The sequence below is a fragment of the Rhinopithecus roxellana genome, chromosome 3, assembly GCF_007565055.1.
Source record: "Rhinopithecus roxellana isolate Shanxi Qingling chromosome 3, ASM756505v1, whole genome shotgun sequence".
In the NCBI taxonomy this organism is placed as follows: Eukaryota; Metazoa; Chordata; class Mammalia; order Primates; family Cercopithecidae; genus Rhinopithecus; species Rhinopithecus roxellana.
Window position 1 is genome coordinate 107,451,309 of NC_044551.1, and position 27,864 is coordinate 107,479,172.

Consider the following 27,864-nt stretch of genomic DNA (forward strand, 5'->3'; position numbering starts at 1 on the left):
GAAATCACAGAGTTAGAATGCTTTTCTTGTGTGTCCTTTAGATGCAAGGACTAGGGAAAATGGTGAATGATTCAAAGAGCACAGCTACAAATGCATTTGGGACACTATGTGAGTGAGAGAGCATGTGTCTGTGTGTGTAAGACCAGTTGTAAGAAAAAATTGTTGACTCCTGATAGCTGCCTTGTGATGGGCATTTGAGGTTGTATTCATTACCCTAGGTAGTTACAAGGTTAGCTGAATATCTTCTCAACTGGGATTACACCTTGACACCCTCAGCCTTTTTCTCAGATCTCTGAGAGCCTGGGGCTTAAATTTCATTCTTGGTACATGATTATAGGAATTCAATTTTTATTTGGTCTTAAACATCTCTTCTTTCTGCTCTCTGCCCATATCTTTTTATTAATGCCTTTAAAAAGCCTTCTTTCTTTTCAGGTAGCACAAACAATATTTTTATTTTATTTCATTAAAAAGCAGTACGTTTATTTTTAACAAAAATATTTGAACACAAAATCTCTTAAGTATTACAATGATTTTAGTTATCTTTGATCTACTTACATATGGAATTATTCCGAATCACAGAAGTTATGATGTCACTGCATTCTCTAATAGTGACCGCACCAATACCAGGCAAAGTAAGAAAGAAAGGGGCCTGCAGGAGGGATATTCCCTCATTAAAATGAGTGTTGTTAATCAACATCATCAAAGAGCAAACCAAATAAATAGAAATCAAGAGGCAGTCCATATTTGTAGATTAACCTCAACACTTGCCTAAAGGGGGAAATTAATTATCTCTAATGATGTATTCAAACAAAGGTATCTCCACAGCAAAATGTTTTCTCTCTAGATCAACCTACAGGACAAAATACAGGCTCCAGACTTTTGCTGTGCTCCTGTGGGCAGGCACCCCCTCCCCTCCTGCCACACCAGAATTCCATCACAGGACTATCCTGCTGGCTGGCAGAAAACATGAATATAGCATTTGGAAACATGAAATTGCTGTTATGCAAAGTACATGTGCACATACACAAATACACACATTTCATGTGGAATGGAAATCTTTACTGAAAAATGTCATATTGACATGGTGTGTGTGTATTTGTGTGTGTGTGTGTAAAATGGTGAAGTTGTACCTTCTAACCTACTGGGACTTTTATGTAAATGGAGATTATTTATATGTATTTGGGATGTGGAATGTGACTCTCTTGCCAAGCACTCCAGTTGTTTAGCTTATTTCCTGGGTAATATAATCAGAAAAGCAAAAACCATAGAATTTAAGGTGTTAAACATCTCTTCAGCCCCAAGTGAGAAATCACTTTAAATGAGACAAGAATATGTTCATTTGTATTCCAAGCAAAATTGGAAAAAAATCTTATAAATTATTAATCCACCAAGTAGCATGTATTATCCTGAGCGATTCTCCTGGGTCAGGCTACATTTCATGCCTGCTCATTTTCTATTTGGAAGGAAAGCTGCCATGGTGCAGAGGACAGAGCCACCACCCTCCCCATTCCCAACCCCAACAAATACCAAGACAATACATTGTAATGAAAGGAGAAAATTATTGAAGTTCGTTCTTATCCATATTCTATTCTACCAGTAAGTTGTACTGAAACAGTGTAGATTTAGCTTTTTCCCCTCAAACTAACACTGAAATAAAAATTTATTTAAGCTGAAAGAAAAACATCTCATAACAAAGAAAGGAATATATGTATATAGGCATATAAATATACACACATACATACATACCTATTTTAAAATAGAGAATATTTTAACAGAATATATTACCACAACAGCAAGACTTATGACCTTGGGTCTGAAGTATGAAATACTAACTCAGAAGTATAAAAATGGAAAGAAAAACATTTATTTGAATGCTAATATATGTATTAAAATACATATTTTATATTTATTAAGTACTGTTGCAAAAATAAATATTTGTCAATTAAAATTAAAAAGCTTACAGTATAAATTCCCAAAGCTATTAAAATATATTTAATGTCAAATAGGTAATTAATTTTCTTCTGCCAACTTCTTCATGGCCAGAAGCAGGAGATCAAAAAATCTTGGAAAGTTTTGTAGGTAAATAGGCATATATCTTCCAAATGAAGACACGAAAGTAAGTTCTAGGATTACTATGTGAGGTTCTAGGATTCTTCTCGGCTAGGATTCTTTATGTATTTCAGGTATGGAGTTTGTGTACTTTAGGTAGTGTCTTTGTATTTTGAATATAGTTTATATATTTCAGGTTTAGAGTATTTATCCAACTAGTGTCTGTAGTTAACACTACAGTTAAAAAAAGATCTTAATAGTCGAGTGGCTAAAATTCTTTTAAATTCTGTCATATACGAAATTTTCCATAGTGATTGAGTGACTTAGGGCATAGTCTAATGCTAGCATGCTTAATGATTCGGGCTTTTATTGTCGGAGATTCTGGATGTATTCAGAGTGTGGAGAACGGTTTCTCTGGGAACATAAATGAAGTGGGAGCCAGAATGAATATTTTCTGCTTCAAATGTCTTCTTGAGTGATCCTGCCGCTGAAGTTCATTCGGTGAGCTCTGATGAGGGCAGCCATTAGAAAAACATGCTTTTGTTATAGTGTGGTTTTCTTAAAAAGAGAATTGTAATAATAATAGCATTTGGCAGTAAAAACCATGTGCAGTAAAATATCTTACAATTGTACTGACTAAAGTTCAGTGGGCACCAGGGGTTATGACATTCTTCTCTGAGAGAGAAGGCCAGAATTTCGATGGTGCCAGAAACGAAGACCTACTGAAGTATCAGGTCATGGGAATGGCGTGGTCCACAGTAGAAGGGGAACCCCCTGATGGCCAGAAAGGCCTTTGATGTTTTGCCTCCTCCAGGCTCTGCCTCACGCCTACTTCTGATCTTAAACTGAGTAAGCTTCTAACTAACCTAAGTGGTGGTCCAGCACACTTCTCCTGCTGTTTAGTCCCAATTCTAATGAAACAGTCTGGATAATTAAGCTCTTTCTTAGTTGCCTCAAGCCTGGCTTCTCTGACAGTTTTGGTCAGCAGGCTGGCTGACCCTGTAGAGCCCTGTACCATCATTCCCTGAGCTCGTTGGGTCAGGTTTTCAGCATCCTGAGTTGGGTTTCCTCATTGGGTGATTTCATTAGTCCCTGTCTGGTGGCAAGCAAACAGTTCTCTTAACACTCGACATGTCCAAATTACTAAAGACCATAAATTACACGCCATAGCGGTCTTACACTTGACTGCCTCTTCCCCTTACCTTGTTCACCCCTTTGACCCCAGTTGAACTGCAGTTCTTCACACTACATTCTTAACGAGGTTATTTACTCTACCTGCCCAATGAGGTTATGCCTTATGTAATAAGGGCTCAACTCTGAGGTATGTCCAAGAGGGCAAACTTTTCAGCAGCTAAAAGAATTAACTTTTTAGCTGAAGATGACCCTTTATTGCTAGATGTGCTTTCATAGCCCAAGTTTGTGACCATTTAAGAATGTCACAGTAGGCCGGGCGCGGTGGCTCAAGCCTGTAATCCCAGCACTTTGGGAGGCCGAGACGGGCGGATCACGAGGTCAGGAGATCGAGACCATCCTGGCGAACACGGTGAAACCCCGTCTCTACTAAAAATACAAAAATCTAGCCGGGCGAGGTGGCGGGCGCCTGTAGTCCCAGCTACTCGGGAGGCTGAGGCAGGAGAATGGCGTAAACCCGGGAGGCGGAGCTTGCAGTGAGCTGAGATCCGGCCACTGCACTCCAGCCCAGGCGACAGAGCGAGACTCCGCCTCAAAAAAAAAAAAAAAAAAAAAAAAGAATGTCACAGTAACATATGGAGATTTTTACATCTACACATAGATCAGTTTCACAAGTCAGAGTAACCAAGGGTGAGTAACAATCTATGCCAGCTGTGTAGTTAAGAATGCCAATTTATTTTTAAAATGGCTCTGTGCAGTCAACTCGATTATTTATGAAAATGGGAGAAAGGAGTGACTATGATAATCAAAGTTCACTTGCAATTTCAAACCTCATTTCAACAAGCTGTTCAACCTGCTCTCTGTCTGCTAATGGGAAGGAGAAAAAACAAATGAGTCAGAGAGTGGACACACTAGATACTCAGGATATTGAGATTCTTGGGTGTGAGAGAAAATGGTTCTTAGGGTTATAAATGTTTACTGAGTTGTTTACACTGATTTGATAAGTATATCTGGGACTTGGTCCAGGTAGGTGCTTCGAAATTTTGAATTCACTTCACCCTCAATGGTTTCTGCCTTCTTTATATGTGTATGCTGGATGCATTTATTCACATTTATAGTCCCTGCATCCCAAATACTCAGATGCTGCCAGACATTCTCCATTCTCTCTCTCACAGCCCCCTGTTCCCCAACACACTCCACTTTAGGTTCCATGCACAAAGGTGTCACTCTTACAACCCTAAACACTCCCTTCTGTCCTCTTCTCGTCTCCTTTTGACCCCATGTGTTTTCATTTGTTATTTCTATGTAGTAGAGGGCTTGGCCCAATGAATAGCATTGAGAACGAGGGGTGACAAATGGCAACAAGAAAATAAAAGCCTTAAAATTGGATGAAGCTGAAGAATTTTTATATTCAAAAGATACTCCTTAAATGTAGATCAAGTAGTAGTTTTATGCTGCCCTACTTTGGGTGCATTATGGGGATATAATGATTTCAGGATAAAGGGGGTGTAGAAAAGTCAAATAGGGCAGATACAGAACAATGTCAAACACAGCATAAGGAAACAGTGATTTCACAGTATTGCATCCTCCACTGGGCATGAAACTCTAGTATTCTGCTATGGAGCTCTCATTTAAAATGGAAGAAAACACAGATCCTTAAGCTCTCTGAGCTTTTACTCGCCCCTTTAACGCTGAAGCAAGATTATAGAATTGAAGCATTGCTAAGAGGAGGGAAGGCCAGGCAGGGCTGGTGGAAGGCAGAAAGGAAGACCTTATCTCAGTGCTGCTATAGGGAAGGGACTGTACTGGAGCAGTTGCAGGTTCCCTGGGATTCTGTTTTCACTTATTCTCCCTAATAAGTGGGTTTTCATGCTAAAATAAGATAATTGTGGTTTCTATGGGATTCAATTGTGGTTCATAATTTCTGTGGAAAATTACTTAATGGACAGAAATTGAAGTTGTCTGAAATCTTTGGCTTCTGCTGCTGTTTGTCTGTACTAGAATCTGGAATAATATGGCATATAAATTGACCCTAAATGATAGCATTTTAATTTCCACAGGTTGCCATTGTGCAGTGCACAGAGAGAGCTCTCTGCCACCATGAGTCCTGCCATCTTGAAAGGCAGGATGTTATAGATGCAAGATCAAAGTCTTAGAGTCCTGGTTTTATCTTTCCACTCTTCCGCTTACTACCTTGCTTGTGCTCAAGGTAGCTCCCTTACCTCTCTGGATCTCAGTTTTTTCTGAGATTCTGCAAATTTGGATAATAACCAAAGCACAGGATTGTTTTGCTATTGGTTGCAATTATGCATGTTAAAGCACTTGGTCTTTGCTATGGTATGTGGCATATACATGTGCCCAATATATGTTTTCCCTGTTTCCTTTCTTTTCTTGAATAAGTAGGAAAATCACAAGTAGAGGAAAAACAGCTTTCTAAGCCATTTTGATTTCTCACAAAGTAACCTAGATCAGTGTTTTCAGGGTTTCCTTAAATCTTACTTAAAAGCCCAATATAAAACAGGTAAAAGTGGAGCTTGAGTAGGAGCTTGGGGCTTCCACTCTTCAGTTTCCCAAGCCTCATTCCTATTGTGTCCTGAGGGAATGGAACTCCCAGTTCCAAGTAAATAGTGACCTCTGGAGCTGTGCACTGAGATATATGCCCTGGCGTCTCCATGGATTATGACATCTCTAGGCCTTTAGTAAATTATTAGAGTTACCTTTTCCTCCCAATTTACCGACTTACCTGAGCTATTTTAATGATATCATATACTGGATTCACAAAGACTGTATCAGAATTCTGCACTGTGCATTCTCACCAAAACCAAGGGGAGAGAAGCACATGCTTAAGGGATTCTGAAGCACAAAGTGTTTGGACCTGAGATACACACACAATTTCCTTGAGGCATTTCATTGTGAGAAAGGATATTCCATTTTTAAGCAACATGATCCAGCTATCTGCACATTTTCCAAGGATTATTGCTTGTCCTTGGGTGTACTCTGATGCCTGGTGTCAAGATGAACTAGAATATTTACTGAACTCCCTGGAATATAGTGCATTTCCTCCTGATAATTTATAAACATTAGGTTTTAGTAGAAAGTTACCAAAAAAGTTTTTTGAATAACTGAGCTCCCTTATTCATGCTCATTGATGCTTAACTTGATAGAGCATCAGCACCCAGAATTTTAAATCCTTTTCATACAATTAGGTTGTGTGCCTATGCATAGTAACAAGTATGTGAGTGTGGGATGTTTATCTTCTTCCTGAAGATTATAAATTCTTTTGGCAGGTACTGTCTCTTTCTATTTCACTGTGTAATATGTGCGTAGAGGCAACTGTTCTTTGCTAGAGTGCATCCTCCAAACAGAAATCGATGAAGTTAAAGAATGTCCTGAAATGTATGTCTCAAATATGTTGCAGTTTTCCTCACTAGTACATGCATCAACCACTTGGTGGCTATCCTTCTGCATCTGTTATATTTATTACATTAGTTTTCAAAATAGATTCTTTATTTCATAATCATTTAAAGAAGAGAAATTAAAATTGATAAAGTATAGAATGCCATCCTGATTTTTGATTTGGGACAAATACTTAAATGACTAATTCAGGAACCACATTTTATACCTAAATTGCAGTTGAGAATATTTTGAGATTTGGGAAATGTCATTATGCTGTCATTGTATTTGTTTTGCTTTTGCCCATCTTGTACCTACCAACTGCAGTAAAGGTCCTGAAGTACAGGGATAGTAGCACTGCTGATGTTTGCAATCCAGTCTGTTTTGGCATTGAATGAGATGTAATACCACTGCGTCTGATTGCTGCATCAGAGAGAATTGAACCTATTTTTTGTTCTCAGGAAGGGAGAAATCTGAAGTTTACACTGAGGCAAGGAGTAACAGGAGGAGGAAGAAGAAGAAATTTTTGTTTCTGGATTTTCCAAATTCAGTGGCCCATGTAACTACAACAACTGTTTTCAGGTTGTCAGTCCCACGTTGTGGATGTATGTCACCATCCACCAGAATAATTTTATTATTCTTTTTTGTCATCTTTATACCTAAGTGTGAAAGTAATGGCATGCTTTGCCCTCTCCTGGCTTAGTAATCAAGACGTAATAATTGTCTGATAGGCATCCAAGGTTGGGCTCCCATAGTTGTGGCAGGGGTTGTGTACTTACTACTTCTAGCACATCAATTTGGCATATCAGTCATCTGCTTCCCCTACCCTGCTAACCACAGTGCACTGCAGTCCTTATATGTGAAACCAAGAGAAATGACTTGAAATGAAAATGAATATTAGTAACCTATCACATGGGCGACCATGGGCTGTAGTTCATTCTGAATAGTGCTAGTTAAGACTCTGAATGCATGTCTGAGAAACTTCAGATAACTGGTTTTATCACACACAATCATCCATGAGAAACTGCACCCCAGAAAGCTTCAGTGTGTGTTGTTTACATTGTTATAGGCACATAAGCATTATAGTCTAAATAACTCACTTAAGGTCAGCCTACTAGTATTAATAAGAAATTAAGTTTAATCAAGAAAGGAACCAGATTGCTCTTAGGTGTATGCAATTCTATAATGTTTTTCTGTAAGAGTAAAACAATGATTTCTCAGTCTTGGCTGTATTTTAGAATCACTTGGCTCCCAAGTGATTCTTTAAAAAGTGGTGCCTGATCCTACTCCACAAATATTTTATAATTGATGCTGGGATGTGACTTGGGATTTTTGAAAGCTTCTCATGTGATTCTAATGTGGTAACCAAGGTTGAGAATGCTTGCTCTGAAGTACTGTTTCTCTTGAAACACCATTTGATTTCATTATTTAATTTAATGATAACTTTTGAGCATTATATTTGTTGACTGATAGCTTGTTTTCTCTGTCCCTCTCAGAAGAATGTAGGCTCTGTTAAGGCACAAACCATGTCTATCTTATTGGCTTTTGTAACCTCAGAGCCTGGTATAGTGCTGGATAAATGAAAATGAGTAATATTGTTTCTCTTTGAAAACAGTTCATTACCAACAAGAAAGTACAGGCTTCAGTTTTCCTAGGCAGCATTTAGCACTTTTACTGGAATAGTAATTTGCTTGAAATGTGAGGGTGATAGCAATTTCTGCAGGGAAGTGACCACAGAAGACAGTCAAGTAGGGGAGGAGACGGGGAGGAAGAGAAAGAACAGGTCAGTGGCATGGAGCTGTGCTCCTGAGAGGAGCGTTCTTTACACGAGGAATTTTCAGGATGATAATTTGGCTTTTCTTTGGCTTAAAATGACATTTTAAACTTCAATCTGATTTTTAATTCAAACTTAAAGTCAATGTAAATGAGGAACGTTGATGGACAGTACAGGATGAAGGAAGACAACCTGGAGTCGGACCTTGGTTTACCCAACATTTCAGGAAAAGAACCGGCTTTCACAATGAGTAAGCTAGCCTGGCCTGGGCTGGGCTGGGCAGGGCAGAGCTGTGCAGGGGATTGTCAGAAGCAAGGCTCTCTCGTGTCTACTTTAGTTTTGGACTAGATGATTAATACAACCAAAAGTCATCTTTAACCTGGAGAATAATTCAGCCTGCAACAGCTCATCAATCTGCTGTTGCTGTGCAGCAGCAAAAATTTAATACATAATACATAATTTTTCACTGGCTCACGAGGAATAAAGATTTCTTTGTAAAAATATTTCCCATTTTAAGGTTAACTATCATCACACACCATTAATGCTTAATCATACATTTAATTTGAAATCCAAATACTGAAGATTTAAACTGAAATTTTACCCACAACATGAAATGATTAATTTGGTAAGTTGTGATCTCTGCATGTGATTCCACTGCTTATAAAAATAGGATGTGGAGGAGGAGTTGTAAGTAAGCTGAGTGGGAACCCATTGAGTCAGGGTATGTGTTTGTTTATATAATGCATGTCACAGACTACTTTAAATTTTACATAACAGACATTTTAATAGTACTTAGTATATACCAGGCATTGTTATTAGCAGATAATAAATATTAACTCTTTAAATCATTATATCCACTCTATGAAGTCGATAGTATTGTTATCATTCCTAGTGTGCCGACAAGAAACCAAGGCACACAAGAGATGATAACCTCTGCCTGCATTAGTCTGTGCTGAAGATCACAAAGTGTGTTAGTGATGCAACCAGGAACCAAACCTGAATTGTCCAAATCAGAGTCTGTGTACTTAATCCATAAGCTAAATTACCTCTCTAGGAAAACACCTTCCACCTCTATGTGCTCTCTTCTTTTTTTTTTTTTTTTTTTTTTATTATACTTTAAGTTCTAGGGTACATGTGCATAACGTGCAGGTTTGTTACATATGTATACTTATGCCATGTTGGTGTGCTGCACCCATCAACTCGTCAGCACCCATCAATTCATCATTTATATCATGTATAACTCCCCAATGCAATCCCTCCCTCCTCCCCCCTCCCCCCTCCCCATGATAGACCCCAGTGTGTGATGTTCCCCTTCCCGAGTCCAAGTGATCTCATTGTTCAGTTCCCACCTATGAGTGAGAACATGCGGTGTTTGGTTTTCTCTTCTTGTGATAGTTTGCTAAGAATGATGGTTTCCAGCTGCATCCATGTCCCTACAAAGGACGCAAACTCATCCTTTTTTATGGCTGCATAGTATTCCATGGTGTATATGTGCCACATTTTCTTAATCCAGTCTGTCACAGATGGACATTTGGGTTGATTCCAAGTCTTTGCTATTGTGAATAGTGCCGCAATAAACATACGTGTACATGTGTCTTTGTAGTAGACTAATTTATAATCCTTTGGGTATATACCCAGTAGTGGGATGGCTGGGTCATATGGTACATCTAGTTCTAGATCCTTGAGGAATTGCCATACTGTTTTCCATAATGGTTGAACTAGTTTACAATCCCACCAACAGTGTAAAAGTGTTCCTATTTCTCCACATCCTCTCCAACACCTGTTGTTTCCTGACTTCTTAATGATTGCCATTCTAACTGCCTACTCATCTGACAAAGGGCTAATATCCAGAATCTACAAAGAACTCAAACAAATATACGAGAAAAAAACAAACAACCCCATCAAAAAGTGGGGAAAGGATATGAACAGACATTTCTCAAAAGAAGATATTCATACAGCCAACAGACACATGAAAAAATGCTCATCATCACTGGCCATCAGAGAAATGCAAATCAAAACCACAATGAGATACCATCTCTTCTTAAACCTAAGGAAGGAGGCCATTCTTACCACTTCAGTTAAAGCGGTTTCATGTCCAGGAGGAAGATGACTTTCGTAAGATTGTTGACCAGTGGCAGGGGGCACCATAAGTGCATTTTGAAGGAGTGGCTGTTCTGATCACTGGAACTTGCACTTACCTGAGCAGTCCCAAGAGAAGTGAAGACCACAAAGGCCAAGTTAAATATTTTGTTTGCATCTGTATTAAAAGAGAAAGAAAACATGTGTGAACTTTCTCATGGATACAGAAGTAATGGCCTCTAGTAAGTGGGCTGAAGTGTGGTGAGTTAGAGACTCACTTTTCCTCACATATCTTCTGTGCTACACAAGGGTTTTCAATACTGTGCAACTGTCAGTTTCATAATATTTTCCACAAAAAGAAATATCATTTGCCTGTAATCCCCAGCACTTTGGGAGGCCGAGGTGGGCAGATCACGAGGTCAAGAGATTGAGACCATCTGGCCAACAAGGTGAGACCCCATCTCTACTAGAAATACAAAAGTTAGCTGGGTGTGGTGGCGGGCGCCTGTAGTCTCAGTTACTTGGGAGGCTGAGGCAGGAGAATCACTTGAACCCGGGAGGCAGAGGTTGCAGCGAGCCCAGATTGTGCCACTGCACTCCAGCCTGGCGACAGAGCAAGACTCCGTCTCAACAACAACAACAAAAATATTCTGTGTATATACCAATTAGTATAAGTCTGAACTCAGGGAGGTCTCTGCTGTAGAAATTCATGTAGAAATTATAAGTATCTGAGCAAAGGTAGATCAGGACAAGCGAAGCTGAGTTTGGGGTCTATTAGGGAAAAATAACCCTTAGGAATTGGTGACTTGTGAGTTCTACCTAGTTGGGCTAGGTACCCAGTGATGGAAAGGGGAAGCGTATTTTGACAGGTGTCTACCATGGCCATGAGAGCTAATGATAACAGAGCAGATGGAGGTTGAGGAGATTTGGGAGAAGAGGGCACATGAAATTTAGGATCTGTCACATCAGTGCGGCTTGCTGAGCATCTAAAATACCAGGAGAACCGAGATGCATGATCCTAATGCCTGCTGTGGCATTAATGCTTGATGCGCATATGCTTGATGGGACTCTGAATCCTTGGAAGGGCCTTATTTTGACAACTTGCCAGTAGAAAATGTCAGTAGGGGCTAGTGCACATGTATCTAGGCTGAGAATTTTGCATTATAGACAAGTCTTTAAATCTAGCAGCAGAATTAGGTGCCATGAGTTAAAATACATACGATTAAGTCTGGACATGGTGGCTCAGGCCTGTAATCCCAGCACTTTGGGAGGCCGAGGCTGGTGGATCACTTGAGGTCAGGAGTTCGAGACCAGCCTGGCCAACATAGTGAAACCCATCTCTACTAAAAATACAAAAAATTAGTTGGGCATGGTGGTGGGCACCTGTAATCGCAGCTACTCGGGAGGCTGAGGCAGAAAATTGCTTGAACCTGGGAGGAGGAGGTTGCAGTGAGCTGAGATCACACCACTGCACTCCAGCCTGGGCAACAGAGTAAGATTCTGTCTCAAAACAAAAACAAAAACAAAAATAAAAACCTAGAAACATACAATTAAGTGTTTTTTAAAGCTGTGGTTAATCAGATCATGATAGTCAAATGAATACATTTTAAACCCTTATTAATGTTTTTAATGCTAAACATTTACAGTTAAAATCAATATTTTTCTCAAAGTAATGACTGTAGATATTGGATTATATCATTTAGGCATAAAATGTTCTGATAATTATGCACTGGGAAATGATTTCATGTCTAACTTTTCTTTTAGGGAAAGTGGAAAAAACCACATATAACAATGCATTATTTTTATTTTTATTTTTTTTTTTTCTTATTTAAATCCTTCCTGTGTTTATTCAGTCAATTGGGGTAACTATTATAATGCAAGAATTAAAATGTCTTTATTAACATGAAAATAACAATGAAAGTACTAAGTATAAACATTCAAGCATTCATTTATATCAAAATCATAAACATTTATGAAAGTTTTTGGTACTGCAAATAGTGATTTTCAACTTTAATATATTGTTTTTATAATGTTTTCATAATTATTATTTAAGTGAAAATTCTTTCTTTTTTTTAGAAATTTCTTCTTTTTTTTTTTTATTATACTTTAAGTTCTAGGGTACATGTGCATAACGTGCAGGTTTGTTACATATGTATACTTATGCCATGTTGGTGTGCTGCACCCATCAACTCATCAGCACCCATCAATTCATCATTTATATCATGTATAACTCCCCAAGGCAATCCCTCCCTCCTCCCCCCTCCCCATGATAGGCCCCAGTGTGTGATGTTCCCCTTCCCGAGTCCAAGTGATCTCATTGTTCAGTTCCCACCTATGAGTGAGAACATGTGGTGTTTGGATTTCTCTTCTTGTGATAGTTTGCTAAGAATGATGGTTTCCAGCTGCATCCATGTCCCTACAAAGGACGGAAACTCATCCTTTTTTATGGCTGCATAGTATTCCATGGTGTATATGTGCCACATTTTCTTAATCCAGTCTGTCACAGATGGACATTTGGGTTGATTCCAAGTCTTTGCTATTGTGAATAGTGCCGCAATAAACATACGTGTGCATGTGTCTTTGTAGTAGAATAATTTATAATCCTTTGGGTATATACCCAGTAGTGGGATGGCTGGGTCATATGGTACATCTAGTTCTAGATCCTTGAGGAATTGCCATACTGTTTTCCATAATGGTTGAATTAGTTTACAATCCCACCAACAGTGTAAAAGTGTTCCTATTTCTCCACATCCTCTCCAACAACTGTTGTTTCCTGACTTCTTAACGATTGCCATTCTAACTGGTGTGAGATGGTATCTCATTGTGGTTTTGATTTGCATTTCTCTGATGGCGAGTGATGATGAGCATTTTTTCATGTGTCTGTTGGCTGTATGAATGTCTTCTTTTGGGAAATGTCTGTTCATATCCTTTGCCCACTTTTTGATGGGGTTGTTTGTTTTTTTCTTGTATATTTGTTTGAGTTCTTTGTAGATTCTGGATATTAGCCCTTTGTCAGATGAGTAGGTTGCAAAAATTTTCTCCCATTCTGTAGGTTGCCTATTCACTCTGATGGTAGTTTCTTTTGCTGTGCAGAAGCTCTTTAGTTTAATTAGATCCCATTTGTCAATTTTGGCTTTTGCTGCCGTTGCTTTTGGTGTTTTAGACATGAAGTCCTTGCCCATGCCTATGTCCTGAATAGTACTACCTAGATTTTCTTCTAGGGTTTTTATGGTATTAGGTCTAACATTTAAGTCTCTAATCCATCTTGAATTAATCTTCGTATAAGGGGTAAGGAAAGGATCCAGTTTCAGCTTTCTACTTATGGCTAGCCAATTTTCCCAGCACCATTTATTAAATAGGGAATCCTTTCCCCATTTCTTGTTTCTTTCAGGTTTGTCAAAGATCAGATGGCTGTAGATGTGCGGTATTATTTCTGAGGACTCTGTTCTGTTCCATTGGTCTATATCTCTGTTTTGGTACCAGTACCATGCTCTTTTGGTTACTGTAGCCTTGTAGTATAGTTTGAAGTCAGGTAGCGTGACGCCTCCAGCTTTGTCCTTTTGACTTAGGATTGTCTTGGCAATGCAGGCTCTTTTTTGATTCCATATGAACTTTAAAGCCGTTTTTTCCAATTCTGTGAAGAAACTCATTGGTAGCTTGATGGGGATGGCATTGAATGTATAAATAACCTTGGGCAGTATGGCCATTTTCACGATATTGATTCTTCCTATCCATGAGCATGGTATGTTCTTCCATTTGTTTGTGTCCTCTTTTATTTCACTGAGCAGTGGTTTGTAGTTCATCTTGAAGAGGTCCCTTACATCCCTTGTAAGCTGTATTCCTAGGTATTTTATTCTCTTTGAAGCAATTGTGAATGGAAGTTCATTCCTGATTTGGCTCTCTGTTTGTCTGTTACTGGTGTATAAGAATGCTTGTGATTTTTGCACATTAATTTTGTATCCTGAGACTTTGCTGAAGTTGCTTATCAGCTTAAGGAGATTTTGGGCTGAGACGATGGGGTTTTCTAAATATACAATCATGTCATCTGCAAACAGGGACAATTTGACTTCTTCTTTTCCTATCTGGATACCCTTGATTTCTTTCTCTTGCCTGATTGCCCTAGCCAGAACTTCCAACACTATGTGGAATAGGAGTGGTGAGAGAGGGCATCCCTGTCTTGTGCCAGTTTTCAAAGGGAATTTTTCCAGTTTTTGCCCATTCAGTATGATATTAGCTGTGGGTTTGTCATAAATAGCTCTTATTATTTTGAGGTACGTTCCATCAATACCGAATTTATTGAGCGTTTCTAGCATGAAGGGCTGTTGAATTTTGTCAAATGCCTTTTCTGCATCTATTGAGATAATCATGTGGTTCTTGTCTTTGGTTCTGTTTATATGCTGGATTACGTTTATTGATTTGCGTATGTTGAAACAGCCTTGCATCCCAGGGATGAAGCCTACTTGATCATGGTGGATAAGCTTTTTGATGTGCTGCTGAATCCGGTTTGCCAGTATTTTATTGAGAATTTTTGCATCGATGTTCATCAGGGATATTGGTCTAAAATTCTCTTTTTTTGTTGTGTCTCTGCCAGGCTTTGGTATCAGGATGATGTTGGCCTCATAAAATGAGTTCGGGAGGATTCCCTCTTTTTCTATTGATTGGAATAGTTTCAGAAGGAATGGTACCAGCTCCTCCTTGTACCTCTGGTAGAATTCAGCTGTGAATCCATCTGGTCCTGGACTTTTTTTGGTGGGTAGGCTATTAATTGTTGCCTCAATTTCAGAGCCTGCTATTGGTCTATTCAGGGATTCAACTTCTTCCTGGAATAGTCTTGGGAGAGTGTAAGTGTCCAGGAAATTATCCATTTCTTCTAGATTTTCTAGTCGATTTGCGTAGAGGCGTTTATAGTATTCTCTGATGGTTGTTTGTATTTCTGTGGGGTCAGTGGTGATATCCCCTTTATCATTTTTTATTGCATCTATTTGATTCCTCTCTCTTTTCTTCTTTATTAGCCTTGCTAGCAGTCTGTCAATTTTGTTGATCTTTTCAAAAAACCAACTCCTGGATTCATTGATTTTTTGGAGGGGTTTTTGTGTCTCTATGTCCTTCAGTTCTGCTCTGATCTTAGTTATTTCTTGCCTTCTGCTAGCTTTTGAATGTGTTTGCTCTTGCCTCTCTAGTTCTTTTAATTGTGATGTTAGAGTGTCAATTTTTGATCTTTCCTGCTTTCTCTTGTGGGCATTTAGTGCTATAAATTTCCCTCTACACACTGCTTTAAATGTGTCCCAGAGATTCTGGTATGTTGTATCTTTGTTCTCATTGGTTTCAAAGAACATCTTTATTTCCGCTTTCATTTCGTTATGTACCCAGTAGTCATTCAGGAGCAGGTTGTTCAGTTTCCATGTAGTTGAGCGGTTTTGATTGAGTTTCTTAGTCCTGAGTTCTAGTTTGATTGCACTGTGGTCTGAGAGATAGTTTGTTATAATTTCTGTTCTTGTACATTTGCTGAGGAGTGCTTTACTTCCAATTATGTGGTCAATTTTGGAATAAGTGCGATGTGTGCTGAGAAGAATGTATATTCTGTTGATTTGGGGTGGAGAGTTCTATAGATGTCTATTAGGTCCGCTTGGTGCAGAGATGAGTTCAATTCCTGGATATCCTTGTTAACTTTCTGTCTCGTTGATCTGTCTAATGTTGACAGTGGAGTGTTGAAGTCTCCCATTATTATTGTATGGGAGTCTAAGTCTCTTTGTAAGTCTCTAAGGACTTGCTTTATGAATCTGGGTGCTCCTGTATTGGGTGCATATATATTTAGGAGAGTTAGCTCTTCCTGTTGAATTGATCCCTTTACCATTATGTAATGGCCTTCTTTGTCTCTTTTGATCTTTGATGGTTTAAAGTCTGTTTTATCAGAGACTAGGATTGCAACCCCTGCTTTTTTTTGTTCTCCGTTTGCTTGGTAGATCTTCCTCCATCCCTTTATTTTGAGCCTATGTATGTCTCTGCATGTGAGATGGGTCTCCTGAATACAGCAGACTGATGGGTCTTGACTCTTTATCCAGTTTGCCAGTCTGTGTCTTTTAATTGGAGCATTTAGTCCATTAACATTTAAGGTTAATATTGTTATGTGTGAACTTGATCCTGCCATTATGATATTAACTGGTTATTTTGCTCGTTAGTTGATGCAGTTTCTTCCTAGCCTCGATGGTCTTTACATTTTGGCATGTTTTTGCAATGGCTGGTACTGGTTGTTCCTTTCCATGTTTAGGGCTTCCTTCAGGGTCTCTTGTAAGGCAGGCCTGGTGGTGACAAAATCTCTAAGCATTTGCTTATCTGTAAGGGATTTTATTTCTCCTTCACTTATGAAACTTAGTTTGGCTGGATATGAAATTCTGGGTTTAAAATTATTTTCTTTAAGAACGTTGAATATTGGCCCCCACTCTCTTCTGGCTTGTACAGTTTCTGCCGAGAGATCTGCTGTTAGTCTGATGGGCTTCCCTTTGTGGGTAACCCGACCTTTCTCTCTGGCTGCCCTTAAGATTTTTTCCTTCATTTCAACTTTGGTGAATCTGACAATTATGTGTCTTGGAGTTGCTCTTCTGGAGGAGTACCTTTGTGGCGTTCTCTGTATTTCCTGAATTTGAATGTTGGCCTGCCCTACTAGGTTGGGGAAGTTCTCCTGGATGATATCCTGAAGAGTGTTTTCCAACTTGGTTCCATTTTCCCCCTCACTTTCAGGCACCCCAATCAGACGTAGATTTGGTCTTTTTACGTAATCCCATACTTCTTGCAGGCTTTGTTCATTTGTTTTTCTTCTTTTTTCTTTTGGTTTCTCTTCTCGCTTCATTTCATTCATTTGATCTTCAATCGCTGATACTCTTTCTTTCAGTCGATCGAGTCGGTTACTGAAGCTTGTGCATTTGTCACGTATTTCTCGTGTCATGGTTTTCATCTCTGTCATTTCGTTTATGATCTTCTCTGCATTAATTAGTCTAGCTGTCAATTCTTCCACTCTTTTTTCAAGATTTTTAGTTTCTTTGCGCTGGGTACGTAATTCCTCCTTTAGCTCTGAGAAGTTTGATGGACTGAAGCCTTCTTCTCTCATCTCGTCAAAGTCATTCTCTGACCAGCTTTGATCCGTTGCTGGCGATGGGCTGCGCTCCTTTGCAGGGGGAGATGCGCTCTTATTTTTTGAATTTCCAGCTTTTCTGCCCTGCTTCTTCCCCATCTTTGTGGTTTTATCTGTCTCTGGTCTTTGATGATGGTGACGTACTGATGGGGTTTTGGTATAGGTTTCCTTCCTGTTTGATAGTTTTCCTTCTGACAGTCAGAAGGATTGTCTGTTGGTCTGTTGGAGATTGCTTGAGGTCCACTCCAGACCCTGTTTGCCTGGGTATCAGCAGCAGAGGTTGCCGAAGATAGAATATTGCTGAACAGCAAGTGTACCTGTCTGATTCTTCCTTTGGAAGTTTCCTCTCAGGGGTGTACTCCACCCTGTGAGGTGTGGGGTGTCAGACTGCCCCTAGTGGGGGATGTCTCCCAGCTAGGCTACTCAGGGGTCAGGGACCCACCTGAGCAGGCAGTCTGTCCGTTCTCAGATCTCAACCTCCGCGTTGGGAGATCCATGGCTCTCCCCAAAGCTGTCAGACAGATTCGTTCACATCTGCACCAGCCCCCGCTGCTTCCCCTGTTGGTCTTCAGCTGTGCGCTGTCCCCAGAGGTGGAGTCTTAGTTGAAAATGCAGAAATCACCGGTCTTCTGTGTCGCTCGCGCTGGGAGTTGGAGACTGGAGCTGTTCCTATTCGGCCATCTTGCTCCGCCCCCCTCAACAATGCATTATTTTATGTAAAAATATTTTTTAAATAATACATGTGCACTTAAAACATTGTGAAAATTTGGTTTCTGCAACACTGTATGAATTCTAAGAAGGCAATAAAAAGTATTGTTAATCAACTCTTGGATTAATGTTTATTATAACTAGAAATTTTTATTTACAATTGTCAAAATTATTATAAGAATTACATATTTCGTATGCTGCAATACCTTGGGGCCCCTCATAATTAATGGGTGGACTAAGAGAAACATAATTTTAATGTAGAGCTTAACTATTTTATTACTCTCTCCATTCTTTGCTTCACTGGGTGTCTAAACTACAAGTTCTTTCTGCTTTCAAGGAAAGGGGGATTTAGAAAGTTTATTTAGTGTAATAATTAAGGGCACGAGCCCTGGAGATATACCGCACAGATTCAAATCCCCTCTCTAGCACTGATTAGCTGTGTGGCTTTGGGAAAATTATTTTTTCTGTGCTACAATTTTATAACTATAAAAGGGGAATAAAAGTTATACTTACCTCTGATAGATGTGGGTATGAAGTGAGTTAATATATATAAAGCAACTAAAGCAATGTATGCATATACTAAATATGTAGTTAACATCAGATATTATTAGTTTTTGATTGGCTCTAGATCTGGTAGTAATCAAGGCCTTGCACTGTCAAGGCCTATTATAAAAGACTAAAGAGAAAGAATAATAACTGCTTGCTTGTTCAGTGCTTACTGTGTGTCAGACACTTTTCAAGGCACCTTTTATGTACTAAAGAAAAGGGAATTTATAGGTGTAGAAAAATTGTTTTTGATAAACATAGAGAAGAAATATTCCCTGTGTCCTGAAAGATCCCTAAATTGGCAAGAGAGACCATGTGTCCTAGGGAAAGAATGGGTTTGGGTCATGCTTCCTAACAACACAGCCCTGAGAGAAGTTGGGGGTTGGTGCTTCTGGGACAATGGGATCATAGGCACTTTTGTAAAGAAAAATTCCTGATGAAAAGACTTCTATCATGGAAACAAAGGTCCATCAAGAACAGACTATGAAGTGTAGTGTCGTTGTCGCACCACCCAGCATCTTTGTGGTTCTTGTATTGACCTGCAATATTGGTCAGCTGTCACTAGAGGGCGCCCTGTCCACATCTGCCCCCAAAGACTAGATTAACTCTCCTTCCTGTGGACATAGGGGAAAGATTTTATTAATGGCAGCTAGCATCTAGAGTAGTCTCCTTCCACCAGGGGAGATACTCGTCCAGTACAGTGACTGACTTACTCCACGTGAACGCCCATCCTCGTATCACAACACTCCAGCATATCTGCAAGATTGGTAGCAGGGCGCCGATCAATCAAATGGATGGGACGGTATTATCGTGGAGCTGAATTGAACCCTCTTAAAAACCCCTGTGCTGTGGCAGCAATAAATGATCCCTACATTGCGTTAATATTCAGTGTATATTCGTGCTTATTTTAGAGACGTAATAAAAGTATAGTGACTGGGCAGGGTGGCTCATACCTGTAATCCCAGCACTTGGGATTAGGAGGCAGGAGGCAGGAGGATTTTTTGAGCCCAGGAGTTTGAGACCAGCCTGGGCAACATAAGGAGACCTCATCTCTGCGAAAAAAGTATACTATGTCCGACAGCAAGATAGAAGTGGTAGATTCTATACATTCTATACTTAGATTTCCCCAGATCTGTGTTTGCCTCTATGAACCCAGGCAAGTCAGTTAATGTTACCCATTCCCACCATCTGAAGAATCAAGGGGTTGGGTTATATGATGATATATAAAATTTCTAGCAGTTTCTCTGACTGAGATCTGGAACTCAGATGGATGATTGTGAATGCCTATAGACCGTGGTGAAATCTTTGAAGCGAGCTGGTAATGTAGTGCTGGTATTTGCAGATTGACAGGGATGAGTGCTGATAAAAGGACAGAGTGGTTTTTGGAGCAGCCTTTGATGGTGGATGTGACTAGGTGATCAAGGGAAGAAAAGCAATAGGCTGGAGGATGGAAACAAGATGATGACTGCTGGGGTAAGTAATTAAGATTCTTACCATCTGGTGACATTAGCCAGGGTTCTGGAAATCTCCATGCCTTGGGTGCATTTGCAGACTGATTTTTTTGTGGGCTAAACTCAGTAATTTATTGTTCATTTTTGTTCTCCTTACATTATTTGAGCTCCTTAACCCTGAGAACTTAAAGAAGAATGGAAAGCTATGCATTAAAGATAGAAATAGTGGCAGGAGTATTTTCTTAACTTCTTGGTCTCCTGTGCTTGCCTCCAGGATGCAGACTTTCACAAATTCAGGCACACTTTCTTTAGGGAGGAATGTGGCTTAGAGTTAAAAGATGTTAATGCTCCTTGGGGACTATTCTTAGAGCTGCCTGAGTGGCAGGGTACTGTGACCTTGAAGAGAACCAAGGAGAAATAACAGGTTTCAGGAGATACGTATCATGCCAGCTGTAGCAATTGTGACCCTTCCAGCTTCTGTGCATCAGAGTTGAACCATCTTTTCACTGGTTTCTCTTCTTGAAAACATTAAAAGTGAGTATTTATCTCTTGCTGGCTTATTTATTCCTCAGACTCAAAATGGAGAATGCATTGAATTACTTTCTCTGACAGAGAGATAAAATTTTTATAAACTTAGAAAGCTCTTTCTTTGTTTTTTGGTTTCCGTATATCAGTAGAGAGTTATCTCTTCATATACAATACTAACTTTTTAGATTTTTAACATTGTTATGGTACCTTTAGTTTTCTTTTTTTTCTTTTTAACAAAAGGGGCATATAAATCTGTGGAGGAATCTTTCCTTACCTAGGCTGAAATCTCTAAGATATTTTCCTTTCTCTAAACCTGTGAGGCAGAGGGTTTCAAACTTTCTCACTTTCAGAAACTTACTGCCCTTAGTGTTTCAGTATATTTTTCACAGCCATGCCTAGGCCGAAAGAAAAACCTAACAGTTGTGTTTATTAAGTACATAGGTCCAAATAATGTAAGTATTTCTACCTAACAACTTAACAGCTGTATGAAAAAATAATATACATAAGTTACCTGTGAGATTACTGTAGAATCCCAGAATACCTTGGCAAACAGTTTGGGAACCATGACTCTCAGAATAGATAACCACAGATGGAATTTAAAGAAATTCCCACTGCAGTAGAGTTAGGTAGACAAGTAACAACTTCTGTATGGCCTGTCATTATCCAGATGGTGGGAAGTTGAGACATTACGATCTGAGCAACTAGAAAGGCAGGTGTGGTAGTAGCAGAAAGGAAAGATGATAGCCCTCGTGGGAAAAAGCGGACAGAAAATCCTTGGCTAATTCTAACTCAAGGAAAGCAGTGAAGGTCCTTGGAAGACAGAGTCAGGTTCACTCCAGTGTCCCACCTCAGTGATTGCTGGTGAGGTGAGTGGATGTTACACGTGTAAAGTGCCCAGATAGTCTCAAGTCTCAGTCTTTGTGCAGTTTCATAATGGAATGTCTGATGTATGCATTATACAAATTCTTCTGCTACTTAAACTCATTGATGAAACTCTGTGCAGTGTGAGTCCTACCCCTGCATTTCATGTAACACCGAGAGTGCAAGAACTGGGGCAATATGCTATCTATCAGTATTCCGTATGGAATTTGGATATTACATCTTAATAATACTTGCTGTTACAACATTTCCCAGAGTGTGTTCCATGGGAATTAATTGATGCTACTTGAAAATAATGTTCTGCAGTTAAGACGTGTTTGATGAATGCTGGGTTAAAACAAATTATGCTGGGCTTCACAGAGCCTTTAATATGTTAGTCTACATTGTGAAGCTTCAGGAGAAGAGATAATAGCATAATTTATTCCCCAAGCTTCATTGATCAAGGAAACTTTTTATATTGAATGAAACGTCTTATAGATTCATGTTTCATAGAATATACTTGGGGTGAGTAGTTCCAAAGGATCTTTTTAACATATTTCTTTTGAATTAATATTTGAATAGATATTTGCTGATCAGGGCTCTGATTTATCTGATATTGTCTTCTAGGTCGGGATTACAAATCGAACCCTAACATTATTTTTATGAGAAAGGATAAGGTGTTTCAAATCAGTTCTTTTGCATACTAGTTTTCTTTAATGCACCATGGTTCAAGTGTGAATCGTCTGTATAGTGTTATTGCGTTTCCAACATTCTAATGCTGAATTATGTCTATAACATAATTCATAATTTATTGACAATTCCTTACAGGTGAGTGCTTCTGGTCATCAGAATATAACAATGCACATTTATTTCCAGTTATCCATAAAGTCTTCAAGCCTAATAATACATGTTCTTTAAACATGTATTATTTAAAGGGGGAACCCTTTAAATTCCTAAGTATATGCTGTATCACATAAGTTTGGTCCACCCATTAAAAACATAATAAACCCTCTTCCCTTTCTAGGTTTTGGATAAGGTGGCCAAAAAAAAAAAAAAAAAAAAATTAATTAATTAATTAATTAAAAAAAAAAAAAACCCAGAGAAAAGGTAGATACCAAAACATCACAAAATATAACAAAATATAAAGTCTTTTATTGAAATGGTCAGGTTAATACTGAACTCCAGAATTAGGCAGACATAACCGTTAAGTTCCAGTTAGCATTAGAGTGAGGTAGGCCTCCCCTTGCACAACTTGTGCCAAACATATGCTTTCCTCAGATAAAGCCAGTTCTACAAAAGAAGGAAGGGGCTGAGCCTTGCATCCTTCTACTGCCCCCACATTACCTGTTCCCTAGGAGTAGTGTAAGACCAGCACAAGAGATCTGGGATTACACTAATTAGCATGCTTCACAGGAGGGAAATATAAGGAGAAAGGAAGAAGTATTTCTAAATAACATCCGAGTTAGCCAGGAAGGCTCAGGAAATCCCTGTTTGGTGTTGAGATCATCGTATCATTGTTTAGAGATTTCTAATTCATGATGCAATGTATTTTTAAACGGTAAGCTTTGGAAAGCTTGCTTTAATAATTCTAAACTCTTTCAGACATCAATTGTGTATCTAATCTTTTGTTTACAGGACCTACTCAATCTAAATCAGAAAAAGAACAGGCTCGAGCTACAAATAAGATAAAAAGAAGTAGAAATGACTGCCTTGTGTTTATAAAATGGCGATCATGAGATTTCATGTTAATGACTGACTACAGAGGCATGCTATTCGGCTCTATGTGTCTGTTTCCCACAGAAAGGATATCGGGCCTGGTGTTGATGGACAAGCTCGCCAGAACATGGTACCATGCACACAGCATGGGCTCAGGCCTTGGAGTCAGGCACACTGGAGCGCTCATCGCAGCTCAGGCTCACCCACAGGGCGAGTTCACACATGCTCGCTCTGGTGAGTGCTGGTAGTGGACAAGGATGCTTCAGCTCTCCTTCTACATGAAGAAATTAAATGCTTTATTTAGGACTAATTTTAAATTAGCTAGGTCTCTTTTTTAGATGAAAATAAAAACTGGGAGAAAGATGATTTGACATTATGAAAACAGTTTGTAAGGTCTTTTCGTGTAAAGCACCTCTAGAGGAACTAGAACTGTGAAGATACCCAGGCAAAGTTTGGTCTCCAGGTTAATTCAGGGCAAGTTAAAAGAGGAGTCTGTCCAGGCCTGGGGTAAGATTCCAGGGTGAGAAGCAGTATTTGAGCTGTTGACACTTAATAACAAATAAAACTAGTGGTAGTACAGATATTTGTATTTATTTAAATCTCTTTTTAACTGAATGTCTTTAAAACACAGTATAAAGAGATTAGGAATACTTTTCAAAATAAATTTTAGTGATCTTAATATTGAGGCTTTATTTTTTTAAGTGAAAAGAGTTAATAAGGAGTAAAGGTATCCCTTCTTCTCTCCTCCCTTTTTTTTCTTCTGTTCAGTTCACCACATTTATGGGAGAACTGAATATCCAATGTTGATGCCATAACCATGCATTCCTCCTCTTTCTGATGGTTGTATATCCAAATAATAGGTCAGATATCTCAGAGAAAATATCTATTATTAAGTGCTGTGTTTTTCTGTCTTAAATATATACAATGAAATATTTATGCCTATATAGTGGGAGTAAGGATTTATAGAAGTTTAAATACGAGCTGTGTAACCATGATTATTCTTCTAGAAAATCTAGACAAACTTGATAGGTTTCATTTTTAAAAATGAGAAAAATTTATAAAGGGATTTCTATAAGTCACATATTTAATTTTAAAACATCTTGTTTAAGATGGAAGAGGTAAGGACTACCAGTTTAGAACTCAATAGAGTCTACTTCTGAAGTAGTGATGTTTCAGAGTGCAAGATTGCTGCAGGAAAAAGAAAGGTGAATTTTTTCCTACCTAGATTTGGACACAGCAGCAGTTAATTTTGGTAAGTGAAGGACTTCGTCTGAAGCAAAGCTTGACCCATAGGGGACTGGAGTAGAGCTAGGAGGAGCAAGAGGCTGCACTCAGCACAGCTGAAGGAACCTCAGTTCTCATACCTGCTGGTCAGTGACACACAAAGTCAAGTGTGAAAACAGGAAGAAGTGGGTTTTGAAGCCGAGGGAGTCCAAGTCACCCATGATCACTTTGAAAAAATTTCAGCATTCACCTGAGGAAGTAAACCTTCATATTTCTTGCTCACATTCTGCATGGCGGCCCAGAAGTGGGGGACCAAGGAAGATAATTTTACAGTTCATAACTTGGCTGGGTGTGGTGGCTCACACCTATAATCCCAGCACTTTGGGAAACTGAGACAGGAAGATCACTTAAGGCCAGGAGTTTGAAACCAGCCTGGGTAACACAGAGAGACCTCCTCTCTACAAAAAAATTTTTTAAAAGTATCCAGGCATAGTGGCATGTATCTCTGGTCCCAGCTACTGAGGAGGCTGAGGTGAGCAGATCGCTTGAGCCCAGGAGGTTGAGGCTGCAGTGAGCCGTGACTGTGCCATGGCACTCTAGCCTAGGCGACAGAGTGAGACCCTGTCTCCATAATAATAATAATATTTTTAAAATGTTAAAAAAATAATAAAATTCAAAACTGCTTAAGTAAGGCCCGATTAGTTTGCAAGTCCAATACTAAGTTGGCTCAGTGGTGGAGTAGGGTAGAAGTGATGGGGAGGACATGAAGGAGAGTTGTCATGATGATTTTTTTTTTTATTAAATAATGTTTAAATAACCTTTTAAGGAGTTTATTTTGACTAATTGAAAGGAATTTTCAAATGCTTCAACTTTGATATAGTATTGGAACAATTTGGGGTAATATTGGTAGAAATGTTAAATCTGTGGGTTCTGATGGCCCACGTGGAAAAGAGTCACAGAAAATTAACTTAGGGTGTACTCTATCCATAACCTAGTTCAACCAATATACTCTGCAGTTGAGGAAATCCTATCTTAGAAAAGTTCACTTTCTAAAAATGGAACAACCAAGACTAGCACCTGAGTTATTTGTCTTCATATCTGGTGGTGTTCTTGTTCTAAAAGGCCTAAAACAATTATTCCATAACATTGCATTACAAGATAAGACATGAGATCTACCACAAGAAACTGATGTCTTGCTGGATACAAATGAATTTGATTGCAAAGTTCCCCAGTCCCTATAAATTTAAAGGGAATACTTTAATAGGATTTCTTTGGGTAAATTTTTAAGAAGAAAGTTGATGAGACCAGTTAAACCGTTAAACCACTTTTCCCAAAAGTAGTTTTTTTTTTTTTTTTTTTTTTTTTTTTTTTTTTAACAGAGGGTCAAACAGGTCATCTAGAATAGTGGTATCTTTTCGAACAAGATATCATTTCTGCCAGGCCCAATTAGTTTACACTGAGCTGTAACTGTCTTTGGCTTGAAGTGATAATTAAAAGCCTCCTGTGAGCTTGTGATTAGCTCATAGGAGTATTCATTTGTGTGGATCCCTGCGTCTGTCAGTAAATGTGTCTTAATTCATAGCTTTGGATTTGTCAGAATAGCCCCAACAATCCTGACTTTCATGTAGGGTCAGGATATAAATTTTGTGTAAACAAGAAGCATCCTCACTCTTGGCACATACAACAGACCCAGTGGATAATAATGAATTCTTTCTCTCCAGGAATCTGAACAAACTGCCAAGTTGCAGGTTTTCTTTAAGTAAGATTCGAACCTATTCATATTTATTTCTGATACTTTTTACTTAACTCCAAGAATTTTGGCTTTAGTACCTGTGAATTGCAAGCCTGTTTATACTGGTGATTACTATATGAGGGAACTTGAGGCTGGGATAGAAAAAGATGTTAAAAGTTATATTAAAGTCAACTCAAGACCTTGAGAGAGATAGTTGAGGGAGAAAGAGGAGCATAAGGAAGAGGAAGGAGAAGGGAGAATAGGAGGAGGGGAGGAGGATGAATGGAAAGGCACAGTAACTATGGTAGTAATTAGTGATTGTTCACTGAGTATTTCTAGCCCTCCTTGCCTGTGAAAATAGACAATGAAGTGAAAACAGATAATAATACTCCCTCTATTCCTGCAGTTAATCATGGCCTTGTAGTCTACTTGACTAAAAATGCATGAGTGGACCTGATATGTGCCACTTCCAGGCAGAAATGTAAAGAACCAGTGCCAGTTAGTGGTTCTCCACATTGCCTTCTTTCTACTGTAATTGTAGAAGTGCCTGCTGAGATGTAGCCCTGTCAGGTTGATCCCTGAGTGAAAATGATGAGCAGAGTCCCTCTGCCAACCTGCATTGATATTTCATGTCAGCTAGGAAATCAACTTTTATTAACATTGAGAGTTTGTTCCCATAACATAACCTAATTTATCCCATCAAATACAGAAATTAGGACCTAAGAAGAGGGAGTCGGCATAACAAAACTGTGAAATAGGTAGCATTGGCCTTGCTGCTCAGTAGAGGGTGGCAAATAAACTTGTCAGAGGCTAGAATGATGGTGATTCATATTATACAGTGGCAAAACATTTGTAAGAATGTTGGTTGGAATAGCTTTGAAGGCAAATCATTTACCTAATGATTTTGAAGGCAAATCATTTATCATTTGTAACCTTATGAAAAGAGTTTGAAAACAGAATCTTAGTAGCATGTGTTGGTTGCTATTGATTATTCATGGCAAGCTCAGGAAAAAACTGGTCAGTGCAAGCAGGAGTACAAGGGAAGAGAGGGAGTCCAGAAATTTGGAGAGACTTGTGGGTGTGGAAGAGACAACTGCTTCTCAAACTCAACTGGTAAAAGAGAAAATTGGACAAGAAAGGCTGAATAAACCCATCCTCATGGCAAATAGCAAATCAAGAGTATGGTTGTCATACATTGTTAAAACCTTTGGATGGATTAAGATGTCTTGGAATAAGGGTCCGCTGATGAGGCAGGGCCCTCAAAATCCTTTCGATAAAGTAAAATGGCGTAGAGGAATGAAAACTAATGTTATGGCTCTCACTCTGTAGCCAGATAGACCTAAGGTATGTCCAATTCAGATTATATATAATATATAAATTATATATTATATATAATTTATATGTAATATGTAATGTATATTATATATAATTTATATAATATGTATTATATAATATATATCTATTATATATAAAATATATAATAGATATTATATGTAATGTATAATATATAATTCATATAATGTACATAATTTATATAATATATAAA